Source organism: Tyto alba, unplaced genomic scaffold (genome assembly GCF_018691265.1).
Source record: "Tyto alba isolate M040663 unplaced genomic scaffold, T.alba_DEE_v4.0 Super-Scaffold_27, whole genome shotgun sequence".
Classification (NCBI taxonomy): domain Eukaryota; kingdom Metazoa; phylum Chordata; class Aves; order Strigiformes; family Tytonidae; genus Tyto; species Tyto alba.
In genome coordinates, this window is record NW_024881301.1 from 32,901,071 (window position 1) to 32,921,377 (window position 20,307).

Sequence of the window (20,307 nt, forward strand, 5' to 3'; positions counted from 1 at the left end):
TGAGTGTGTACAAATAAAAGAAATAATAAAAAAAAAAAAAAAACAAGGCCAGAATTAATATGCTGTATATGCTCTAGGTACAGTTCAGGATTACAAGGAGTCAGATTTTCTGTGGGGACAGAGTCATTCTACACACTTTGTGGGGTATGTAGAAGGTAAAACACAACCCAAACCCGTGTTTGTTTGGCTTCTGAGTTCAGATTACCAACTTTCCAAAACTCATAGAATAGGATTAGCACTAAACTCAATTCTCATTAACATTTCTATGTGCAATCAATTCCCAACTATATTTTTTTCACTAAGATAATCAATTTTATTAGCTGTCACGTTAGAGAGACAGATGCCATAATTTGTTTAGTTGTAGAGTTTGCAAAAAAAAAAAAAGAAGTTATGAAGAGACTTGACTACTCTGAACCTAGCTTTCTTCATGGGCAGTGGCAATCACCTTGAACTCACTTAAATAAGAAGTAGGATCTTCATTTTAGATTAGCCAGTAACTTGTTAATGAGGCCATTTAAATACACAACATTGTGATTAGAGGTCCTGGTGGTATCAGACAGGGTCAAGATTTACATGGAGGTATCTAAAATCTGACTGATGTTTTAACACAATGTCATTAGCTGTGATCAGTGAATTGTCTACCTACCATGTGCTACCCATCATCCTACTCTTGATCACCACCTTTCTTTGGTGCTTCTCTCCCTGGCTCCTAGGAGAACTGTTGAAGATGCCATCAGTTTGATGAACAGTAGACATTTAACTCATTGCCTATGAAGAGTATGAGCACTTGGAATAGGGACTACATGTTCTGAGCTAAACAGAAAGAGCCTATATTGCACAAAGTAAATTAGAACAAACTTTAGACAGAAGATGCAATCATGAGACAGCAGAGGAGTCAAGACATCACATTTGTTAAAGTAATTCCTGCAAAGAACTGGAATCTTTTTGAAGTGTCATCAGTTTTCACAGGTTTAGTGCAACCCCACCTTCCCACTCTGGCCATAACTTTACACTGAAATGACAATGAAACAGGAAAAACACTTAAAAAAATTAAGTTTTAAATAAAACTAAGAATTCTTCACTTCATTCTAAGCTTTTAAGAATTTACTGCTTTCCCTACTCTGTTTATTTTTACAGATGAACTGCCTCCTCTCCCTTAAATATCTGCACTCCATTTTTGCTTGAAAGCTAGCAGGGGAATTTTCTGATGGTGGCAAAAACAAGACCAAGGAGACACAGGTTTTCTCTATCCTCTTATAATCTCTCCATACCTCTCTGCTTCATGAAGAGCATGTGTTCCAGAGACCCCTAAGTTCTGCAAATAAGGACTTTTACACAAGCAACTCTACAGCTGCTGAGACACATACTTGTGCCATTTCCCCTCATTTCTTCAGTGTCCAGAACAAGAGTGGTGTCAGTCCTTCAGTGATCTTTGCATAACAGCTCTGCATTCCCCATACCTCTGGTCCTATAGCTGTGAGAGTGTGAAGTGCCCTAAGAAGGGCAAGACAGAAGAGTTGTGTAGGCATTTCTGGCAAACTTTGAAAGAGAAACCATGCCTCAGTAAGTTACACAGACTATCCTGTTAACCAGTAACACCTTAGTACCATGGTATACATACTAGATGATACTGCTAATATGTAACTTTTATGCATACATATACAAAAATATATACAGGCTGAAACACAGTCCCATCATGAATTCATTTCCTTGCATTTAAAGAGACAGTATTAATATACAGTGGTCAGGAGAGGAAAATAAAGAAGAGAGCTTGAAACTGGAGAAGGAGCAAAAGCATGAGAGAAGAGAAGAGAATAGAATGGTAGCAGAAAAAGGGCAGAAAAAAAGTGATGAAGGGGAAGAACATGGGGGAGAAAGGTGAAGGGGGACATAAAAGCTATCAAGGAAAAATGATGAAATAAGATACCCAGATGATCACAAGACTACAGAGATGAAAACAAAACACAAACAAACAAGTCTTATCCATATGTGAAAGAACAGCCAAAGCTTGATTCAGAGAGCAAATTCAGAGAGAGTACAGTCCACAAGAAACTCCTGAACACCACTGAAGGTGGGATGTGCTACCTAGTAAGGATAGGTAATCCATAATCTGCCATGTGTTTTTATTTCTCAAAAAAAAAAAAAAAAAAAAAAGTCATAAAACATCCCAGAAAATGTTTCTTCTGAGATGCAACACCCTGAATAACACAGAACCAAAAACATTCAAAAAAGGTGACACTTGAAAATAAAACCTCCCATGGGTGGGTGTCTATCTGAGACAGGGAAGGAACCTCAGTTGCAGCAAATATCCTGTCTTTCCTGAGATAGACAAGGAAGTAGCAATTCCATCTGGTTGTTTTCCTGATACCCTAAAGATCTCCTCAGTGTCTTCAGCTATCGGTGACTTGTCACATAAAATAAGTTGTCTAGAGGAGTCTACAGAGAACAGAATACCTTGCAAGCAGCATTTGCTGTTGCTTTGATGCTCGCTTAGACCTAATGTAAGGAGGAGTTTCTCTTTTCCTCATCTTCAAAAGACCTTAGAGTCTTTATTTTTAAAATGACCATAACCCATCTGTGGAAACAACAGCTTATCAGTGCTCATAGAAAGAGGATTTATAAAGGTAATCCATTTGAAGCAATTAAAATGACAATCTTAAGGTATGTTTTTTGAATAAAACCAGTAAAAAAGTCATAAAGGTCTTACATGTGACAAACATTAACAAGCTCACATTGTAGAAGACAAGAAATACATCATGCTGAATCTTTTTGTTGTGACCCGACATAATTATTTCTAACAGAAACAGTGAGAGACAGTCCAAGGTCTTGCGGTAAATGAAAAATTGATGCCAAACTGTGAGTACAGATTTTAATGACTCTGATTTTATTAGTGCTGTCCCTAGAATATTTTTTCTGTGAACTTTCTGGGAATTAGGCACACGCAAGTCCCTTTGACTTGAATGGAAACTGTGCAGTGAAATTTTGTGCAACTGAAAAATACATGCAGCTCTGCTATACAGAGCAGAACAATTTCTATGCAGACTTTTTCACTGACTTTACATATTACTGAATTAGTAGATTTCTAATAGCTTTCACTATTTAAGGCTTTTTCCTGATATGTGCCAAAATTACTGTGTGCCTGGGAAAATCATATAGGGCTCTTTCTGAGATCTGATCAGGACAATCCGCCAACATTACAAAGCATATACACAGCCTTCATGAAAAACTGTATCTTTCCTTCAGAAGATACTGAACCCTTGTCAATTTAATTCTTGTATTCAAAAAGCACTGCTTCTCGTTGAGTGCATAAACCTCCATTTTAGCTGTAGTATTTTTTCAAGGATTCAAGATTCCTTGTTGAAATACCCATGAACCTAAACTAAAAAAAAAAAAAAATGTTATTTTAAAGACCATCCCAGACTGTTTGCAGGTCAGGTATCTCAGGGCTCCGATATCTCACAAATTAGAGCAGTCAAGTGTCGTGGTTTGAACCTGGTTGGCAGCCAACCACCACGCAGCCAGTCTCTCTCCCTTCTCTTCCATCAATAAGAAGGAACAGAGATCCAGGCTTGGGGTTCGAGATAAGACTGGGATGGGGAAAAAATCCCCCTTTATGGGCACGAGCAAAAGGCAGACTCGTTAGGGGAAGAAAAAAAAGAACATATATTTATTACAGGCACTAACAACATTTAGCAGAGTAAGACAATGAGAAGCATTGCCACATCTTGAGAACACCTTCCCCCCACCCCTCCCTTCTTCCAGGGCTCAGCTCTGCTCCCAATATCTCTACCTCCTCCCCCAGTGGCGCAGGGGCAGGGAATGGGGGATGCAATCAGTGCTGCCACTTCCTCCAGCTTCAGTGGGGAGAGCTTCTGGAACTTCTTCCCTCTGCTCCATCGTGGTCCCCCTCTCACAGGAGACAGTCCTCCACAAACTTTCTCCGACATGAGTTCCTCCCATTGGCTGCAGTGTTCCCCACACTGCTCTGTCGTGGGTCACCAACTTCCTCTGACTGGATTCTCTCCCACGGCTGCAGCCCTTCCCGAGCTGCTCCAGCATGGGACATCCCCGCATGCTGCAATCCTCCCAGTGCTGAACTACAACAGCAGGAGCTGCTTCTCCCCACAGGATCCTGGCTGCTTTTGGTCACAAACACTGTAAATGGTCATGTGGGCCCCCCCTCATGCCATATATCAGTGTTTGCTTAACCATATCCTTCTATGGGTGGTGGGGGGGGGGGGGCGCCCTGCCGTTTCCCCACAGGATACAGGGGGGTCTCTGCTCCCACACACCTCCCCCCTCCTTTCTTTCTCCGTTCCTCCACTGACCTTGGTGTTCACTCAGCTGCTCCAACTCCTCCTCACAAGTCCCACTGCTCGTCACCACGTCCCTTCTTAAATACGTTATCGCAGAGGCGCAGCTGATGGGCTCAGTTTTGGTGCAGAGGTGGAGCTGACTTGGAGCTGAGGGAGCTTCGAGAAGCTTCTCACAGGAGGCCGCCCTGATAGCCCCCTCCCCCACCACCAAAAAACTCCACCACTCACTCAACCCAGGACACCAAGTAAACCTGATCAGAGGGCAGAGCTATGGTCAAGGGCAGGAGTCAGACTCTGGCTGCTCATGTGCTCTGTGTCACCTGAATATCTGGCAGGTTAATTTATGTTTGTGGGTTTTCCACATAGTCAACAAAGAGAACTAGGTGTCTCTAATGGCCTTCAGTTAGCATAGACATTGCAGTTAACATATCTTGAGCAACACTATATGAATATAAAAGTGATAGAAAACACTTGAGAAAATAATTTTATATGGATATTCTAGTCAATACAGACAAAAAAACTACTGACAAGCTTTTTTCATTGAGAAATAATGGGAAAAAAAATAAATCCAACTTTCTCTCATTTTTCAAACTGCCCTCATCTTCTTCTATTAGCAAAATGATTCTCCTACTCTCTTCCACTGAAAATTTGAAGAAAAAAGGTTATAAAGTAATAATAGTATGTCACATTCATTTTTTATTTTTTGCCTCTGTAAAAGTGGGATATATGAGTGGATTTTGAATGAAATAAAATGTTTAACTTCTTCTTAAACTTTTTCTTAGTCTCTTATCTTATAGGAATAAAGATATTCAGCGTACTTAGAAATGAATAAAAAAAAAAATTTAAAAATCTATAGTTTTCAGAGCTTCATATCAAATATTAGACTCCTATATTACTGATTACTTATTTTCATAAAAACTGTTGAATTTTCTCTTGAGCTGGTTACCTGCATCTTATAAATTTGGAACTGTTGTTCTGAAACTGAAGTACAAGTGTATTTGCTAATTCTAGATTCTTACTTCTTAATCTACTGCTCACCTTGTTTTTTATTTAAATAGTGCTGATACACAGGAACAATACTTGAACAACAAATGTGCTTAACAGTGATCATAGCTAAAAAAGCTAGTGATTTCACTAAATATGTTAGCACATCTAGAACTTTAATAAAAAGAAATGATGGGTATTAGTCTTTCAGAGTAACATTTTTGAATAATATAACATTTTCATTAAGCTAACCTCTTAAAATCAAAGCTTGGATGTTTCACTAGTAATTAGGAACTGAACATTATGAAAATAGCATGTTTCTGTCTGAAAAAAAGAGTTTGGAAATTACTTTGGGATTGATGGACAAGACTTCCAAATGTCAGCTTTTAACAAGAGTCTGGAAGACATCTGTAAAGATATTTTTATTACAAAGAAAATAAAAAGTCCGTGACTTCTTGTCAAAGGCAGGAAGGGAGAAGAAAGTGTTTGATTTTTCTAACCACCACACATAATTTTAAAGAAATGGGTTCAAGTCATGAATTTCATATTTAAGGTGCTTTCAAATGTACAAAAAACCTTGGAGCTGTGAAGCCACATGCCTTGTTATAGGCTTAGATGATTGATTTTTCAATGCACAGGGCTTCGGTCTGTTGTTCCAGGTCATGTTCCTTATTGTTTAATCTATTCTGCCTTACAGGATAACTGGTGGCTGGTGTCACAAAATTCCACAGACTTGCTGTGTCTTGTTTTTGCATTCTGACTATCTGTCTGTCTGTCTGTCTATCTATTTTTCTCCTAAACAACATCATTACACTTAGAGATAAACATGCCTGGCATTTCTTTTGGAATCCAGTATCTATATATCAATGAATGGATGTGCCCTTATTTCCAGAAATGGGCTGTTTATTTGGATGGTATGCAAGACAATGTAAATCTCTTGTGAATCAAACATACTTCTCCATTTCTTCTAACAGAGTCAGAACATCTTGTGTGTGGAAACAGAATTGTGTGGCTGTTGAATGTGAGAGAGACTACAGCACTTTGACACATGTGGTAAGCCTCTTATTGATCTGAGAGGCTGGTCACCTGTATTTTGAAACTGAGACAAGATGACACATCCCAGATGATAGGCCAAGTTGTGTTTTTGCTCATTTCAGTGCAGTTCATATCACAAAATGATAAAAAATCCACTACAAAATCACTGTATAAATATATTGCTTAACTGTGCAGCTTTGCAGAAGTTCAGGAATTTTGAAATTGTGCTGCAATCAAGCAAATTTTGAAAAGTAGAGGACAACAGGCATAAGGTTCGGATAACTGTTGACATAGAATCACTGGTATTTTATCTAAATAATCTGATCAACTTAACCATTTTTAAAAGTTCTTAAGTATGGTGAATTCTAGTAATAGTCCAACTAATTTCTACAGTTGTTACTGTTTTCTTTTTGTGGGATAGATTTGAAATTTACGTACAGTGTGCCTGTAACTGGTGTTTCAGACTGGGTTTTAGCTCATGCAATAATAGAGAGTACCTGATCTGACTGTTAACCATCATATGGTTACAAACCCGTGATTTTTTCATGTAAAAACCATGATTTTCTTCAACGTCATAAAGTTTATATTAAAATTAAAACTATTATTTGAGGGAGAATTAAGGGAAAAGAATTAGAAAATTGAAATGAAAGGGGTAGAATATGGATGTTTTATATGGGGGACTACTCCAAGAACTGATCTGGCTACCGAACCTTTAACACTACTTTTATCTATCTATCTATCTATCTATGAAGACGTATAGTCAAACACTGACTGCAACTTTAAATTAATCTTAATGAAGGTTATTGTCTTTAAATTCTATTTTTGTTATTAGTAACACAAATGTTATTTATACAAGTTCTCTTGAACAAGTATCATTTTTTCTTCTTGTCTGTGCAAGATCACAAACAGGAAAGGCATTGTCTATCAGATTTCGAGAAATCTGAGTAGACATTTACAGATCCTGTCTGCTGGAACTTCCTGGAAGGATTTTATTATTTTTTTATTTTTTTTTATAATATACTTTGCTTAGTCCCTTAAAAAGATATTGTCATGGATTTGCACAGTACTGCTGGAAATAACAAAACAAGACATTATAACATTTCAAAGCAGGATTTATGGAATAAGCATCTTAGCCTTGAGAGAGCTGTAATACACAACTTGTTGGGTTGTTATTACTGTCCCTGGGGCAAAAAGAAAGTCTGAAAAGCAGAGGCCACAAATTACCTTCTTGGAGTACAGAAGTAATGTGTTTGATCTGATTAAGAAAACAAAAATACAGGTAGCTGTAAATGGGTAGGGAGGACCTTCATAGCTTCACCTTCAATTAGTAAAGCATCATTCTCCCATGAGTAAGTGAAAGAAAGAATGTACTTCAGGGAAGAACAGTGTTTGGTGCATGCCAAGCAAATATAAAACACAAACCATAACAGACATGACTTCTGCCCAGATGGCAGGGGAGGAGAACGCTTATGCCACAGCTTTCACTCTGGAAGAGACAAAATTTTCTCTTCTACTTTAGATTTGTGCTTGAAGAGAAGAGGGATAAAGAGAGAGGGAAAAAGGCCAATGAAAAGAAAGGTCAATTTTAGATCCCAATTGCATGTGTATGCAACAGTAACAGCAAGCTTAATCCTCTTCCCCTCTGTGGAAGTACTAGGAATTGGTGAACTGCAAGGCAGAGGAAATTAGCAGCAGGGGATTAGAAATAACAGGTATGATTTGTCCAGCTAACAACAACAGGAAAGGAGGAAAAAACTCTGCATAGGTCTGGGGTAGTTGGGAGGAGCAGAAGACACACACCAGGACACACACTAGTTCTGATCTCAGCTGTAATAAGAAAAGTGTCCGTGTTAGGCCTGTCGTGGTTTGAGCTCAGAGGACAACAGAACACCACATAGCCACAGAATTCCCCCTTCCCCCCCAGAATTGAGAAGGAGAAAATAAAGCAAAGACTTGGGATTTGAGATAGGTCAAGGAGGGATGAATCACTCATTATGGTCACAGGCAAAAGACAAACTTGTTAGGGGAAGAAAAAAAGAACATCAATTTATTACAGACACTAACAACAACGACACTTAACAGAGTAGGACAGTGAGAAGCATTACCACATCTTGGAAACACCTTCCCCCACCCTGCCTTCTTCCTGATATACCTCCTCCCCCCAGTGGCACAGGGTTAGGAAATGGGGGTGCAGTCAGTGATGTCAATTCTTCCATCTTGGAGGGGGGGAACTTCTGGAATTCCTTCCCCCTGCTGCAGCATGGTCCCCGTCTTACAGGAGACAGTCCTCCACAAACTTTCTCCAACTGGAGTCCCTCCCACAGGCTGCAGCCCTTCCCAAGCTGCTCCAGTGTGGGACATCTCTGCATGCTGAAGTCCTCCTAGCACTGAACTAAAACAGCGAGGGCTGCTTCCTCCCACAGGGTCCCAGCTGCCTTCGGGCACAGCCACCTTAATTGTTTGTGTGGGGACCCCACAGGTCCTATCATCCACTCCACCGTAGACCTCCAAGGGTAGCGGAGGGGGCTGCCCTGTGTCTCACCACAGGATACAGGAGTCTCTGCTCTGGCACACCTCCCCTCCTCTTTCCTCCTCTTTTCTTCCACTGACCTTTGTGTTCACACAGCTGCTGCAACTCCTCCTCGCAAGTCCAACTCCTCCTCCCAGGTTTCCCTTCTTAAATATGCTATCGCAGAGGAGCAGCTGATTGGCTCGGCCCTGGCCAGAGGTGAGTCTGACTTGGAGCCAGGAGAGCTTCAAGAATCTTCTCACAGGGGGACACTGCTGTAGTCCCCTCCCCTGCTACCCAAAAACTCCACAACTCACTCAAACCCAGGACAAACTACAGTTAAATAATCTAAAACATTTGCTGCTGAAATTAAACTGGGACAACTCAGGAAAGAGGCTGTGGAGTCACCATGGTTGTTCTCTGAAATGGTCACGTCCATGTGTGGCAGCGGCCAACAGAAGTGTCCTGTTGAACATTGTCAGGAAGGACTTTGAGAACAAGGCAGAGGGTTCTGTTCTGCCTCTGTAAAATTCTTTGGAACACGTCTTGAATATTTTATGCAGTCCTGGTCTCCACATCCCAAGACAGATGTAGCAGAGTTGGAAGCAGAGAAAGGCAAGAAACACAGTCAAGTTTTGAAGCATCGACATATGTGAAGAGGTCAAACACTGTGGGATCTTAAATTTGATGAGGATAATGTGCGTAGGCAGTCTGACTGAGGTTTACAAGATGATGGAAGTGGTGGATTGCGTGACTGCAGGACTGTTATTCACCCCATCTTGCAGTATTAAGGGTACTTGTTAAAACTAGTGGGACATCAGTTTAAAACAGACAGATAAAATGCCTCTTTAGAGAGCAATTGATGAACTTTAGGTGTTGCTGCCACAGGAGGCTGTAGAGACAGAAGGATGAGTGGTTGCAAAAGAGTGAACAAATTCATGAACAGGACTATAGACAGATATAAAGGGAATATGGAGGCATGCACTTTCTGATGTGCCTAATACAGTGTTTGCGGATGTCAGTAAGAACAGGTGAATGGATTTGAAAAACTGCCCAGATTCATTTTCCCCTTGCTGACTAATGGCTCTTTTTGCTACTGTCAGGGCAGAATGCTGGGCTAGATGAATCATTGTAGTAGGGGACTTACTTGCCCACTTTCACAGATAGACTATAAAAGTAGAGATACTTGTTTTTAACTTAAGTAACTTCTTCAGGTGTGAATTTCAAAGTTTAACCCATTTCAAAATCCTAATAATCTTTGTTTTTATTTTAAACTTTTATCTAATTCAGATAGTAAAGGACATACCTTTTTTTTGAATGCTAGCCATGCCTTTCCAGATACACACAGTATTAGCCCATGCCTACTTTAATCTCACATGTATAGTCATCTCTATATGTATAAATACATTCATGAGCACACAGGTTTTTAAAGAGTAACTTTGGAGGTGATACAGTAGGCACTAAAAAGCAGGAGAATTTTTGAATTTCATGCATGCCACAATTCCCTCTTCAGTTTTTGTCTGGTCTTTAACACCTCAGTCATGCTTGTGTAGTTGCCTCTGCATAAGTCCAGACTGATAGAGTTGGATCTCCCTCATAGGAACCACTATCTCTGCAGGGCTCCCCCATGGGCTCGGTCTCCTCAAAAAACTTGAATGTCAAAGATATAACACTTAGAATGGTTGCAGCCCATTCATTTTGTGCCCTGCTTCAAGAGAAAACCTGACTCCCACAATGTCAAAACCTGTCCCTATTTCAAGAAAGCATGGTCATTAATAGGTAAAATGAAAACACAATCGAACTGGTGATAGTACCCTACATAACATTTTGTTCTTATTATCTTTCCTGAAAGTTACAGCTTATGTGATATTTTATAGCTCTTCTGTGGGATAAAGAAGAGCGATATTCATATTCCCATTTTACATGAAAATACGCTACCATAAACAGTCTTGATGCTATATCATATATCTAGATTGCACAAAAGGTGACTGGATGAACTGGAACTTCAGTTTACCAATTCCCTATATTTTTTTTCATCCCCTGGTGGGTGTTGATTTCACTGGAAATTATGATAAAATAAGGAATTGTTTATGTTTAAACAATACTCCTACTTGTTTGATGACTGCAGGCTGGCTATCTTGTGACAAACCTCAGTAGTTATCATATGAATGTCTGGTTAATTTCTTTTACTGTGAGTATATCTGCTTGAAAATTTCCATCTGGCTTGCTATAAAAAAAAAACGGGACATTGTTCCCAGAAAATATATTCTTTATATTGTTGGAAAATGTTTCCCCGTAGTGTTAATGTGCCTATATACTCCCTCCTTTTTAGTTTCATTGTATTCTATGCAGGTTCTTATACTGCACCCAAGACTGTGGTGTCTGAATACCTCATACAGTTAAGCACCCATCAAGGTGAGCTATGTTGACCAAGTTTCTACTCCATTCCCTCTCCTCACATAAAAATATGTTATATTGTATCTGGGTGCACATATTCCTCAGCTACTAATTGGTTTTGAGCTGCTGTGAAGAAAAGTAAGATCAAGCAAAAATGCTTTACAGTAATGCTGGAGAGTTGATATTTTTGGTCATTCTTATATCAAACAGGAATTAATTTCAAAGTTTCAGATACATAGATGAAAACAAAGATGAAAATATGCACCCTGAACTCATGAACAGCACCCTTAACGTGAGGGAGTGCTCAAAAAGCACTGCTGTCCAGATTGATGGTAACTGAAAGTTCCCAAAGATGTGGCACTACATGATTGCATTGAATACTTCTTTGCAAATACTTGTCATAAATACTGATTTTTATATGATTTAAATCTGAGGCAGAGTAGGTAAATTGCTGCTACCGAAATAAAATCTGGTTTTGCTTTCTACTCATAGAAGCACATCTGTGTACTGTTGTTTGGGTAGTATTTCTCCAATTAAGCTGGGTGGGGCTATGGTTTGCAATTACTTTCAGATTTTAATATTTGTGGCCACATAATATAACTAGTTATAGGTGACTTTGCAGTGGTGAAACATTATTGGGGAAATTCAGCAACAAACATTACCAAAGAAACCTCAGCCAGCGGGTCCTTAACAGTTTTTCTTCAAACTGCCAGACAACTGCTTTACCACAGTCTGCTTACTCTGATAGTCAGAAAAGATACTGCCATTTATGATGTCTGAAGAGCTGTATCTTCTCCTATAGCTTCAATTGCTAGTGCTGCTGCACAAGTGAAGCAGATGGAGAACATTATGGATTTTTCACTTGCTTGGAAGAGGAAAATCAATTTCCATCTAATAGAGCAGGAGGTCACTAAATACTACCAGCTGCTCTGTGACACTGTAGACTTAAGCAGTGGTCCTATGAGACAGACAAGAGTGGGGAACAGGATCCCGGAGTGCATTAGTACACAGATAAATAGAGAGGAAAATTAGACACTGAAAAAAAAAAAAAAGAAAAAAAAAAAGAAAAAAAATCTGATAAAAGAGAGTAATCTGAAATTTCTTAAAGAATATCTGGATAGAAACTCTGCACACATAAGATGTAGCACCTGCATTTGAGTCAGACTTGCTACATAATTTTCTTACGATAGAGTGCTTGAACTCACATGCACATGGTAAATCTACCACAGGTGAGACCGTGGGTCATTCAGTAAAAGACAGCTGGGACAGCTGCAGCTTTGAGTGACATATAATCTTCTGTAATTGCAAGAAATTTTGAAATGAGATGTAGGCAGCTCACTGCTGGGATATATTTAGGAGATATGAGTATGACTAAATAAAAAAATAAATAAAAGCAATCCACACAATATCCTAGTACCAAACTGATTGGAGCTGTGCCATTATCCTTGTTTTCTCTGGTCATTCTCTTATTGAGGGTAATGACCAAGGGAGCTGTTGGGACAGGAAGAACCTGCATACTTCTTTGAACAAAAGCTAAATATGATGTCAAACTGTGATAAAAACTGTGTTGTTACCTCACATAGTCTAATGTTCAAAGCTAACAAGGTTTTCTGATGATAGCTCTGTGTGTGTGTGTGTGCTATCCCTCATCATGCCATAAACAGGGAAGAGGACAGCCTGAAGCAACCTGGGCAACTGCTTGCACAGGTTCCCTGGCAGGTGGTGATGACAGTATGTGTTCAACAGTTAAGAGGGGAGACACCCAAAGACAAATTGATGTAATGAAGAAATATTGATGCCCTAGAAAGTGTTTCTGTGGGATGTTTATTGTGTGGAAGAGAAACATTGCATTGGGAATTCCAGGAAGTTGCAGGAAGACACTGAGGAGAAGCTGAAGGACTTTTGTTTGCAGGTGTAGGACAAGCAGCCAGTGAGAAGGCAGTTAAGTAGGCCCAGATAGTTGAGAAGAAAAATGACTGGAGGCCTACATGTCCATAATGCATACCTCTACATTGCATAAAACCAGAAAACACTAAAAACAGAGCAAAAACCCCAACCCCCCAAATCCATCACTCATCTCCCACTTATTGTCCAGATGGCCACAATGAACAAAGATCATTGTACTACACAGCAAGGTACATAAGAAAGAAACAGATAGATTAGTGGTAGATCCTAAGGTGCCTGCTCAATTCAAACACTCCCTTATTTTGTTAAAAGCTCAGCTGACTTCAGCAAGGATACTACTCCCAGTCAATGATGTCAGAATAAAGCCTTAAATGGATCATCAGTGGATAAAACAGCGTTATGAAGCTGTCACTCCAGCTCAGACTCAATTAGAACATGTTAAGATTTTACTAAAAGTTTACTCAGCACCAACACTTAACAGCAGTCAATTGCCATGGAAGCAAACACTTGACAAAGTAGAGTCAGTAAATCAGAGGGAGATGTTCTTCAGGAAACAGGCTTACGGGGTATTTTCTACCTAGAAGTATCACACAGTAACAAAAGAAGTAAATTATATATAAAAAAAAAAAAAAATAAAAAGAAACCAACAAAAAAAACCTCTCCCTTAATTCAGTTACATTTGCTCCAGAGAATTTATGAGACTGAGACATATATATCTACTAAGCATCTATTCCATCTTGAGTTATACTCACTTGGGTCAAATTTTTGGAGTTTCACTGCACTGGCAATGAAGCAAAGAATGGATCCAAATTGGTTTTAAATTAAACAGACTCACAGTTAAAAAGCAGAGCATCATCACTTAGGTTAAATGTCAGTTGTTCATCTACAGATTCATGTATTTTTTTAAACTTACCACAATTGACCTTTTCAAGTGTAACATCCAGTTAAAACCTGAAGAAAATGACAATATGATAAGGGAAGGACAATTTCAGTTATGACAAAGTCATTATATAAAGTATGAGATATGAAGATATTAATTAATCTTTTCTCATAATTTTCCACAGTAGGGCAATTACACTTTCAAATTGATGCTACTTGTAATGGATGTGATTTCACAGCTGAATTAGAGGTGGGCAAATAGGATTGTAAAATGAGTTTTAAAAAATTGAGAAAGGCTACATTCAAAGTTACAGAAGTCAGCGGAAATATTATAATGATTTTTTCTGAGCTTTATATCAGGCCCTTAGCTCACAAATGGAAGTTTGTTCAGGTTCAAACAGCTTGAATAAAACAGCTATCCCTTTGACTATTTTACTCTCTTTGAATTTCGCTCTTTGGTCTTCTTCTTCCAGTGACAGACTGTCCCTTGTAGAAATAGCACAAACCTTCTTTGGGAAAAAATGAAAGCGTCTTGTTGCAGGGTGTCCCTAAGTGACTATCTAAACTGAGAGAGTTTCTTATATACCACTCCCACCCTGCTGACTTTCATTAAGGGCCACCACAGTCTGGTCCCCTCCTGCTTTGTCACGGAATAAAATTAGCAACTGACAGGTGACACATTTTTATCTCAGTTTATGAGAAATTAATTTTTTCAATTAAGCTGTGAATATTTAGGCCAGAATAATAGCCTGGCTTCCTTCAGTGCACCAGAGCATGTTGGAAAGTAAACTATGTGCTCTGGGATCCAGGAAGTGCATGAGTGGGCAAGGTTTGAGCCAAGAAGGAATTGTTCCTCTTATTTTTTGGCAGATGAGCAATGTCAATTAAGTCAATAGGTCTATTCACAAGCTTACACACTTTGGCAATTTGGGGCCAGCCTGCTCAGTAGCTGGGCTGCAGAAACAGAGCTTTTACCCTGCTCCAGTTAAACTAAATGACAAAAATCTCACTGGCTTTAGAGGGACAAAACACTAACAAATGGAAGATGTTAGATTGTCATAATGAACACAGTGCTGATCAGAAGTCTTATTTCCAAGAAGTTTGTTGTCAGCTTGGGACCATGGAAGTCATTCTGGGATGGATCTTGTATTTCTAGCACAGACAAAACTCATTGTCTTCACCCGCAGTTTTGTTGAAAGTAACGTTCAGTAAATCTAGGTTTGGGCTGCACCATTATCTCTTCTTTACCCAGTGAGCTATAGTATTGTATTTTAATTGGCATAATGTGTGTCAATCTTTCAGTCACATCTGCTACTTAACAGGTCTTCCTAGATTATTCATCATTTGTTCCTGAATTTTCAATGATTTAATAAAATCCTTTGAACTGAATAATGCCATTAGCACTACAAATAAACTGAGTGATTTCATTACACTTCACATATTTTATTTTGGCTTTCATTGTTATGACAACCAAGCAGTTCTGTACATGAGGGAAACAAAACCAGTTTTATCTGGAAGACTATTTAATGTTTTATGAAACTAAAACAAATCTATGCTTAATAATGTGTGGATTCGAAAGCACACAAGCCTTCTTGGGGGTGAGATTACAGGCTGTTTCAACAAAGAAAAATAGATTTTAAAAAACCCTAGTTTTTAAACAAGCACATTTTAAAAAATCTAACAGATTCAAAAGTTAAAGTATATAATGCAGAACCTAACCAAAGCCCACTAATAATGATGGAAATCCATACACTGATTTCAATGGGTGTTGACTCAATGTTTTTAATGGCAATTAGTGATTTCACAGGAATATACACTCTACAGAATTAGGTTTAATATCCACCTCTCATCAGTAACATGACCCTCAGCAATACAGTCCTTTGCTCCATACCCACTGAAGGGTCCTCTGTAAGCTCAAGTATTCATATGGAGGGGAGGGTAGGAGACATTTGGGCATGTGACCATTCTTGGACATGGCATGGTCCCCAGATAACCTTCCAAAAATTTTCCATGTACATTTATTTCCTTTGGCCTTTAATAAGGATCCTTTGGGCAGCTTTTGACTGCAGATATAGTGCCATGCATTTAGGCTACCAAACAACTCACTATGCAAGAGGTTGTGTATGGGAAGTCCCAAAGGACCACAACTGTAAGCTACCGGCACTTCCATTAGGTGCCCTCAAATTCTCTTAGATGCAGATATTTAAGAGAAATGCTGAGTTGGAAGCATGGGGGGAAAAATGTAACAATGGAGGAAAAGAGTTGTTGGTTCTTCCAGGTCAGCTCATTTTCATTGGATTCAGTAGAAACATAATTCCCCATCAACGCTTGTTCTCTTTCTACAACCGTCAGAAATTACTTCAGTCATGATCGAAGTGACTTGGCAATGAAGAAACAGTGAAAGGATAAAGGAAAAGAGCAAAATCTCCATACACATACAAAAAAAAAAAAAAAAAAAAAAGATGGATTTGTTATTCTCCAGATTAATGAAAAGACAGGAAAAACCTGGAACAACTATATAAGAATCAAAACAAGAAGCATGTGCACATACAAGCTATCTGCCAGGGTCAGGAAGGACAAAAATGAAAACAAAGCCCTTTCATTACCTGACTGGAACCCACAGCAGGAGGCTGGGAATTTCTCTATACTTCTGGAGATCATGTTATAAGCAAATGTGAAAGAAATGTGATGAACCCAGTGACCCTAAAATGAGTTAGAAAGTGAGTGTTCTCTCTTCTAAAAATTTTAAGTCAGAAAGTAGAAGAAAGGATTAGATGAATATGACAGAGTGGGGAAACTTTCTGTTCATATACATCTTGATCAGAAAAGATAGAAAAAATTACTCACAATAGGAAACATTCATGATTCACTTATTCTATTACAGATAGACTTAAATTCTGGACAAATGAATTCAAGGGATAAAGATTGGAAACCCTACCGTAGTGAGTCCAGTGCAAAAGAAGAAAGAAAGCAAAGGTTAGCTGAGTAGAAAGAGCTTATTGTTCTCTGTTATGATATGCTGTCCTGTATTACAGATGTACAATAGTGACTTTTTTTTCCCTTGGCTCCCTTCACTTTGACCTGAAGAGATCATATTTCTGATATTCTTAGCAGAATTTTAAAAATTAAGTTTTTTTTTAGACTGATGTTCAATTTAATTTCCAACGTTTATTTTACTTTTAAATAGCAGTAACATTTTCAAAACTAAAAATAATTTTTAAAGTTGACTTTCAAAATATCAAAATAGAACACTGAAAGTTGTGAGGATCTTGTGGTTTGCTTGTTTGTTTAATATTTCCTCAATTTTGGGATATTCACATATAATTTTGATCAATCCATACTCATGATTTTCAACATACAATATAATTCACCAACAGTTTTTGAGGAGTAAAAATAGAAAAACAAAGGAAAAAGAGAAGGCTCTTAACTGCAATGAAATTGGTGCAGAAAGGAAAATCACATCTGACTTGAGTTCTCCATTACTCTAGGAAAAAAGCAAAACAGGGCTTACAGTGACAGATATTGAGAGATTGGTGGATATGGGAAAGGCTATGGATGACCGTAGGAAGTTCAAGATCATTCAGTTCTGCTACCCAGTCACCAGAAAATGTACTCTCTGTTGTCCTGGGGACCAGCTGCTGTGTACCACAAGTGATAATTTAAAGTAACATTACAAACAAGGATAAAAACAAGTTAAATGTGAGTAGGTCAACACATGCTGTATACAGAAATCCACAGAATAAAAAAATTAGATCACCTTTAATTTGAAGCTGTTGGCTTGTAGAAATTCTACTTAGAGCTGAGCAGTAAAGCTTTATAGGTAATGGAGTTGATTATGGTACAGTACTTATCTCTCTCACACAGAGCTGTTTGGAATTTTATGTTTGCAAAGGACTTTGAGACAGCAGCAAGGGAGGTATTATTTTGTTGTGTAAAGGTAAAGGCTTTTTGGCTGCTTGGGAAACTTGAAGTGATCATTTCCTGACTTAGTACAGTGAAGTTCATTTAAAGAAATAGCAGAAGAGACAATACACCCCACACAGAAATTCAAAATATTTTAAAGAAGCTTAGAAAATTGCTTTCAGATGGTGTCATAGTGAAGTGAAAAGACAGGTTTTAAAATTTGTTTTTCAATAATACATTTCTTTAAATTGCCACTTAAAAAAAGTTAAATCATGGAATGGCAGCTCCAATGCACTGTTTGTCAATAGATTTCAGAATACAGATCCAAAAGACTGTGGTATTCAGTATGAATATTGCCACTGGGTTGTGAAAGATTATTTGGTTTTACTCTCCGCAACCATTTTGTGACACTTAGGACTTTAATTAATATTCATTTGTTTTATGTTTCCATAAAATAAGAATAAAATTACTGAGCTTTAGTCAATACTCCACATTGGGACCAGCAGGAAATAAGTGAGAAAGTTTTTAAGATTGTATTTTTGACAAAGTTTGAAAAAACTGTGTTTTTTACAAGTCAAAGTGAAGAAGAGAAAGAATTTTTCAACAAAATTATTATTAAAAAGCAGCTATACGAACAAGAGATTTTTGAGATAAAAAATGTACCATGTAGTATCCATAATATTAATCACTTGTGAAAGTAACTGTTAGGATGGACTGACTATAAAAGGTATTTTTTTTTTAGAAGATATTACAGAGTATGCCATATTCCCATGTATCCTTACTGTGGTATGCATAATAAAGAAACAGGTTAATATAATATTGGTGGGAGTGGGCACAATATATTCAGTAGATGGTGCATCAAGTATTATGAACTAAAGGGAATGTGTAAATTTTGGGGGTTTTTTTCCACTCCTTTTCATTCCCAAGTCCTCTAATGCACAGTTTCACTGCATTGAATAACCAGAGAAACAATTCTCAAATTCAGTGTAGCGTAACATGCATCTCCAAAATTTCACATGGGAAGAATGTCAGTATTGAATGTCAGCCTGAATCTGCATCCTTCCCTTGTGTTCAGTAAGCCCCACAAAGTGAAAAATGTGTCTAAATATGGCTAAACCAGATTGCACATAGTATAGGAATTGACTTTGTAAATACAAGCAAAAAAAGTAAGTAAAAAAACCCGAGTGAATAGAATCTTTATTATTATTCAAAACTCAGCTAGACTAACTTGCAGAATTTAGGATGCATGTATGTAAGTTAGAGGTCACTCATCTTCATCAATTTTATGCTTGATATATGATCTAGAAGACCAAAATAGCAGACCTAAGAGAATGTTCCTTGGTTATTATTATTTAAACAAAATTAAAAAAAACCTTGAAAATATTATATGTTATTAAAACAGACCAATAAGAAATAAATTCTACATATGCAGTTAATTTCAGCATTAGACTACATAGGAACTTAAGAAAGTACAACTCTGTCCTCCAAAATAAAATGTCATCCAAAAAAGTATGCACAGAGATTACATACCTGTAATCTCTGACACAGCATGGGGATCTACAGAGAATATCAAATTTATTTTTTTCATTAACAAAATAAAAGAAATATGTTAGTTGACAATCAATTTTATTTTCAAGAATAATAAAAATCAAGTATCAATGAAAAAAATCCCATACTCATATTTTACATCAAAATAAGGACATTAATAGCAATCCATTGACTATAAACTTTGCTTTCCACTTACTTTTCTGGTCAGCTTTTTCACCGTATATTTAACAGACTCAGCACTGTGACTATCTTGTGTCTAACCTGGCATCTTTTTTTCCTCTTACCCTTCCAACATCTAGCAGTTCCACTTAAAGCATGTGACACATTGCAGTGCCATATATAGAAATGCGAGTTAGCATTCAAAGACCCAGTTTAAGCCAGTTTGATGAACTGGAAGCAAAATGATTACGAGTTATGGCACTATGCCCAGGGAGCACTATTAACACTGTTATAACAGACAGTAGCTCAAGCACTGCTGTGTTGTCTTGTACCTTAAATTCATATGCCATCTCTCCTAAAGTACATGCAAAAACTACACTGATCATGTACATTTCTAGCATAACATCTTGGTAGTGTTTAAAGCAAATAACACTTATTTTACATGGCATTTTAAACAGGGACAGTTGTAAAATATCAAATTAAAATATAAGTTAAGGTTTCCTGTTAAGTGTAATAATCACCTCTATGATTTACGCATGGTAAAACATAGGAGTAAAGAAATATACAAGCTTTCTCCTTTTGTTTGCTTATCCTGTAATTATTGATTTCATATCTCAAGGCATTGCATTCATATGGTTTATATTGTATATCTGTGATAGATCTCATACCACT

General features: G+C 37.9%; 1 long non-coding RNA gene across 1 annotated transcript in view; it reads right to left on the minus strand.

The window, feature by feature from the left end:
* LOC116963245 overlaps window positions 1-19,784 on the minus strand; it is a 71,676-nt gene extending 51,892 nt beyond the window's left edge. Inside the window, exons 1-2 of the long non-coding RNA XR_004408047.2 lie at window positions 19,673-19,784; window positions 14,060-14,097 (exon numbers count right to left, since the gene is read on the minus strand). This is a non-coding gene — a long non-coding RNA (uncharacterized LOC116963245). The remainder of the gene's footprint in view (window positions 1-14,059; window positions 14,098-19,672) is intronic.
* Between the last annotated feature and the right edge of the window lie 523 nt (window positions 19,785-20,307).